Source organism: Nicotiana attenuata, unplaced genomic scaffold (genome assembly GCF_001879085.1).
Source record: "Nicotiana attenuata strain UT unplaced genomic scaffold, NIATTr2, whole genome shotgun sequence".
In the NCBI taxonomy this organism is placed as follows: Eukaryota; Viridiplantae; Streptophyta; class Magnoliopsida; order Solanales; family Solanaceae; genus Nicotiana; species Nicotiana attenuata.
In genome coordinates this window covers 116,942-123,276 of record NW_017670919.1, presented here as the reverse complement: position 1 = coordinate 123,276, position 6,335 = coordinate 116,942, and positions in this window count along the sequence as shown.

The window sequence follows — 6,335 nt, the reverse complement described above, 5'->3', positions numbered from 1 at the left end:
TCTAGACTTATTGCTAGAATGTGAAGGTCCCCGTGCCTCCTTAAGTTTCCATAGTTATTTAGTTGAAAAGTTCATTATTGTTTTGACAGAAAATAAAAGAATTTCTTAATATGAACACTCAAGCACTGTACTTCTCATAAAAAATTAATAACACACTAACGCCAGAAGCCTAAAGATACACTAATCGGCAAAGAAACGACAACAAAACAAAAACAAAACAAAGAAGTGAACAATCTACTAATCAACAAAAGTGTAAAGTCGTAATCACAGACCACAACTATTTGTAAACTAATTAGAGAGAATTATCTGTTTACCGTGAAAATGGTAATGATAATTAAATTTGTTGATGGGACTCTATCGATACGTGATCTATTTTTATGCTAGTTGTGGAGCAGCTGATGCTAAGTGTGTAAAGTTCAAGGGTGAGACACGAGCTAAAATAAAGCAGTAATCGAACTGAGAGATAGCCTTTCGGGGCCACGAGCTGGTCGGATTTGGGAGCCTCGAGGTCGGGTCCCGAGCTCGTGCTCGAGCTATCAGGGGGAATCGGGGAAGGGCTAACAGATGAAGCAATATTAAAGGAGGCTCTTTATGGCCAATGATAAGCAATAAATAAGCAATAAATGTGGAGCAAGTATGAAGATAATAAAATAGAGCAACAATATCAAAGGAGTGTGTTAGAGAGAAAAGAGAGAGACTTTATCATATAATTCATGTAGAGTCTTTGGAGCAATATCGGTCCTCTATAAAATAGTAAAAATCCCCTTTGTATAGAAGAGGAACACTTATACAGTGAGACATCCGTTAGCTGTAAAGGTGTGAAGATGGGACGGTTGGAAGTGACGCCCCGATTAGGGCTCATAGTAGCCTGGCTAGGCTTTGTCAGGCATAGCCACGTCTTGGGGACTTCCCATTTTTACTCTAGCCCCGAACGATATCCCTTAACGTCGGGTGTCGATCGACTCCGAAGGAGAAGGCTCGAGCGCATCTTTGCAGCCTCGAGGCTTCGAGGCGATCTTCCGAACTGCCTCGATGATGGGAAATTGGACACTCCGATTTTGCCGTATACAGATAGTCTCCGCGTTTCCTATAACAAAGTGATAGGAAACGAATTTGAGCTTCTTCCTCCTCAGGTGTTCTTGTAATCAGCATCGGTCGCGAGATGCCGAGGCGCGATACGCACGTAGCCCCCTGAAAATCTCCGTATTAATTTTGGCAGTTGATTGTCTCCTGGCCTTCTTTAATACACAGAGCATTTATAAATACTCCCCTTCTCCCTTTCTTATTCTCTTTAAGTCATCACACTTACAAACCCAGAAAAGGTCTGCCGCTCCTTTGTTTTCGCAATTCTTCTTCTCCTCTCGGAATTTTCTAGCAATGGCGAAAACTTCCGTCTCTGCCTCTCAGGAGATCGGGGTTTCATCATCTTCGCTTTTATCTCAAGATGAAGTGGCCACACCTCCCCGCCTTTAGGACTGTGTCCCCGGACCCTTTGTGATGACTTCCGATTTCAAGGTCGAAAGACCTTCCTCGAAGCCAGAGAGTTGTGAACCCGTGACTCGATATATCAGCCCGATAGCGGACGTTAAAAGGGTGAAAACCGACTGCTGCTGGGGGGATACGGTGCTTGTGGAGGTTCCTGCCCGGGAAGAAGATATCACGGCATATAAGGCCGGCTTTCTGAGTGTGTACACCTATCCATTAACCTTAGGGCCAGTGGGGCCGTCCCCCTCCTCGATCGAACCCGTGATTCTCGACTTTTGCCGGTGGTATGAAGTAATCCTTGGCCAAGTTCATCGTTCGTTCTGGCGCGTGGTTTATATGATCAGGCATTACACAAACATGGTCGGGGAGATGCCCTTCACCCTCAACCACATGATCAGGATGTATAGCCCTCGTCTCCTCCGTGGGTGTCTCATCAAGCTGCACTATCGAGCCCCGGGTCTCTCTTCGCCTGCACCAACGAACCTGGGAGTGGAGGATGGGTGAGCCGATTTGTTTGAGTGAGGACTTCCGACTTGATTCCGGTGGAAAAGATGCCGTTTCCTGAGAAGTGGAATGCGGGGCGTAAGTAGATGCGCTATCCAGACTTCCTTTGCTACTTTTTGATAATGTCTCTCCAAGCATCTAAGCTTTATTCCTGTATCATTTCAGCCGTAGCGACCTACCCTGGCGCGGTTCCGGATCTCTGGGATTGGGTCGGCACGCTTGTATTGGATCTGCCCATATGCTGAGCGAGTGTGGTGCGATTTATCCCGAGCTCGATGGGAGGCCAAGGATCATGGTAAGCTCCGAAAACCCGCTGCGGCCGCATTCTTTTATCCAAATTGCTATTTTTGCTGTCCCCTATTTTTTATATTTTGCCTCTGCATTTGTATAGGTTTGGGGGAAGTCCCGTTAGTGAAGGAAGCATTTCCCGTTGAGGGGAACGCCCCGTTGCCCGGTGAGAGGAAGTGACTGCAGGGGGATCCGTTGGGCGAGCCGCCGGAATTCAAGAAGGTTAAGGCGGAAAAGTCTAGGGTCGACCCGGCGGCTCTGACTCCGGAAATGGCGGAGAACCCTCGAGCTGAAGGTGAGGGGGAGAGTAGCTTCCAGGCGGCTCCCGAGGAGCGTTTAAACTTGGTCGATCCTTGGGCCGTAGGGACGGAGGCTTCTGAACCGGAGCTTGATGTCGCTGTGGTTCAGCTTCGTGGCAGGGAGACCATGGACGGAGTATCATGTACTACCCTCGAGTTGGCGGGCGGCCAGGATTCTCCTCGAATCGAGGTACTCCTGATAGGCAGTTCCGAGGGGCCCAGCCTCGAGGCCCTGGGTGGACAAGGGGCGATTGATTCTCCTCAGGGAATGGCTCTACCACCTCGGGGTGTGCAGGATGGTCCGCATGAAGAGGCCCCAAATATAGGGGCACCAGTCGGAAGCAGAGAAGCGTCCGAAACACTGCCAATAGTTCCCGGGGGAGTACCTGAGGTTGATGTTTCACTTGTTTTTGACGAAATGGGCAGACTTTGTGAGAGGGTAATTTTTGTTAACCCTATCCACCGCTCTGGCCTGCCTCCGATCTTTGGTTTTTTCTAACTTATCTTTTTTCGTGGCCTCAGGACAAGGAGCTTTATAGCCACATTTTTGCCCGATACCAGGACGAGGCGACCCGTCGTGAGCGTGAGAAAGCCTATCTTACCAAGCAGGTCTATCCGTCTTCTGTTTACTATTCTCTGGTATTTGTTGGTTTTCAGTGCTTTAGCATCTTGTACCGGCTTTGTGCAGTTTGAAAAGGAAAAGGCTTTGCTGAAGGAGGAGCTTCGGGCCAGAGATGCCGAGATTTCCGAGCTTAGACGGCACGTGGGGGAGGTAGCTTCTGAGAGGGACGCCCTCTAGGGGAAGGTTACTTCAATTGGGCGTCAGCTTCGGGATGCGGAGGAGGACAACGATAAGTATAGAGGTCTCCATTCCGGGCTGGTAGCTGCACTTTCTAGGATCAAAGCTGAAGCCGAGGCGCTTGTATATTTGCATGGGGAGGAAGCCATCGCCGTAAGCGCTCGCGTGGAGAGGGCGTCTGGGGAGGCTAGTCCGAGATCAACTCGATCCGTGACTGGTGTTTGGTTGGAACCTCGAAAGCAGACTTCTAGAGGTGTGCCGGGCGGCAGCTCAGGTGGTGCCGAAAATGAGGGTGAATCCTCGGAAAAGGAAGACGCCGTCGGGAAAGGGTCGTTGGAGAACTCGTAGTTATCAGGGTGTAACCCTCGTCGGAGCCATCGAGGATATAGGCCCGATGATGGATTAGGATCCTGTCCATTTACTTTTTCGTATATTGTATTTTCGTATTTGCATATGTATGAAAGGAAACTTTGTGGCTTTGCTTGCTCCCTTCCCTTTTCTGTCTTAAATTTTGCCGGGTGATCCGGCTTCAAAGTTGGCAAGAATCCTTCGATTCGTGATACGACTCTGGGGCTCTTTAGGCAGGCCTTGGGGCTCTTACGCGCTCGGTCGTTGCGACCTTTTAGTGTAAGCAGTCATTTAAGCACTTACGCTTTTGCTCAACTATTTCGGGTAAAGTTTCCGAGTCGGGTTTCGACTCGAGCTCATATATCCCTCATGATTTTTATGTTTGCATGGGTCGGCGACAGTGGCTCTTATGTTTTAACTCGTTTGGATTCAGTCTCGAGTCGGGCTACGACTCGAGCTCAGTTGACCCTCAAGTTTTACGTTTGTATTGGGCGGGCGACAATGGCTCTTACGCCTTCGATCGAAGCGATCTTTAATGTAAGCTGGTGACAATGGCTCTTACGCTTCGCCCTTAGGTGTGTGTGTGGCTCTGAGGCTCGTTAGGCTAGAGACAATGGCTCTTACCCTTTGCCCGTAGGCATATGTAGGCTTTATTTTTCCTCTCGTTAAGGACTTTTGCAATGATTTTTCCTGACCTGTCGTCGGTTCGGGAAGAACCTCGATTTCCAGTCGTTTGCGGCGATGTTCGAGCACCTCGTAAGGTTTGGCTCGTAGGCCAAGTAGCTCGAAGCCTTATGATTTGGAGCTGACATAGCCGAAGCTCTTTTGCCTGTTGAGGGTAGCCTGTTTAACCGGTTCATTTTGAAGTAGATTCTAAGTAATGGCCTATGATTTTGTAGCGACGGTCGAGCGTCCCCGAGTCGCGTTAGTTTGGCTGGTGCAACCGTATGACCGTAGTCATTTATGTTTGGCTGGAGCCATCTTTTAGTCCCGAGAATAGCAGTTTAGGTGTCTATATCGAGGGTATGCCTTTTTAGGGGTTTTACAAATTCGATATATAGCCTGAACTTTGAGATTGATGTTATGCATGTAATAAGATCTTGCAAAACATTCATGCCTTTTGAGGTCTACAGTTTGTGTCGTTGCTTTGTATAAGTTTTACAAGACCGAGTCTGCCCGCTGGGGGTCTTACGGCCTCGGGTTTTTTGCTGAATGGCGATTGGCGATAGTCTCCGATTCATCAAGTTTTTTTTGGCTCGAGAACCGTTACTCGTGAGCTCGGGATTGCCTCATTGAGGGCTTACGACTTTGGAGATTCTGACCCTGAAGTCGTGCGTATGCCGAGTTCTTTGGCGCCAGTCTCCGAGTATTCGGGACGCTTTCTTTTTTGGACATAGTTAATGATTTCCGTGCTGCCTCGTTGAGGGCTTATTAGTCTGGAGTTTCGCGGGTGCCGAATTATTGATGGCAGTCTCCTAGTATTTGGGACGTTTTTCGATGGAGGAATCGTTCTGGCGAAAATGCTGAGTTTTATTTGGAGCATGAGTCATGTTGGCAAAAAGAATTCCTTGATTATTTGGCACTAATACATGTGCTCCCGCCATCGGGGCTTGACTGTGCGGACACGGTTCATTCAATCATTTGGTCCGGTACATCGTATTCCCATTGGGACCCTGTTCGGCGTTCGTTGGCTCTTCTGAGCGGATGATCTTCTGAAGGGATGTCCTTCGGCGTTCGTGATTGATAGTAAATGAAGCTTTGGAGATTTGTTGGGTTCCCCTTAGGTAGCATATAGGTGTCGCCTTGTTAAAAACCCTGCCAGCAAAACCCTTCCGGGGACAAAATCTGGTCGAAGGAAAAGAGTGCAACACTTACCCAGGGGCACTCGCGGAGTTTTAATCGGACGTCCTAGCAATAATATTGCTTTAGCATCGATATGATCCAGTGGCTCGGAAGTTGTTCGCCCTCCATGGTGCCGAGCTTATAAGATCCTTTGCCGACTATTCCGATGACACGATATGGCCCTTCCCAGTTCTGCCCTAGTTTTCCTTCATTAGGATTTCAGGTGTTAAGAGTGACTTTCCTTAGGACCAAGTCTCCGACTCCGAAATACCGGAGGTTCGTTCGTCTGTTATAATACCTTTCGGTTCTCTGTTTCTGGGCAGCCATTCGGACCGGTGAAGATTCTCATTTTTCATCCAGTAGTTCAAGGGCCGTGGTCATGGCTTCGTTGTTCGAGCTTTCGGTAGCGTGCTGGAATCTGGCGCTCGGCTCCCGACCTCCGCTGGTATCAACGCTTCAGCGCCGTACACTAATAAGAAAGGCGTTTCCCCTATGCTTGACTTGGAAGTCGTTCGGTATGCCCACAGTACTTCGGGCAACGTTTCTCTCCACTTCCCTTTGGCGTTCTCCAGCTTCTTTTTTAAGTTTTGAATGATGGTTTTATTCGTGGATTCGGCCTAGCCGTTTGCACATGGGTGATAAGGCGTTGATATGATTCTCTTGATTTTATGGTTAGGAACTATGTCACCTTGCTCCCAATGAGTTGCCTCCCGTTATCGCATGTTATCTCGGAGGGGATTCCGAATCGGCACATAATTTCATCCTATATG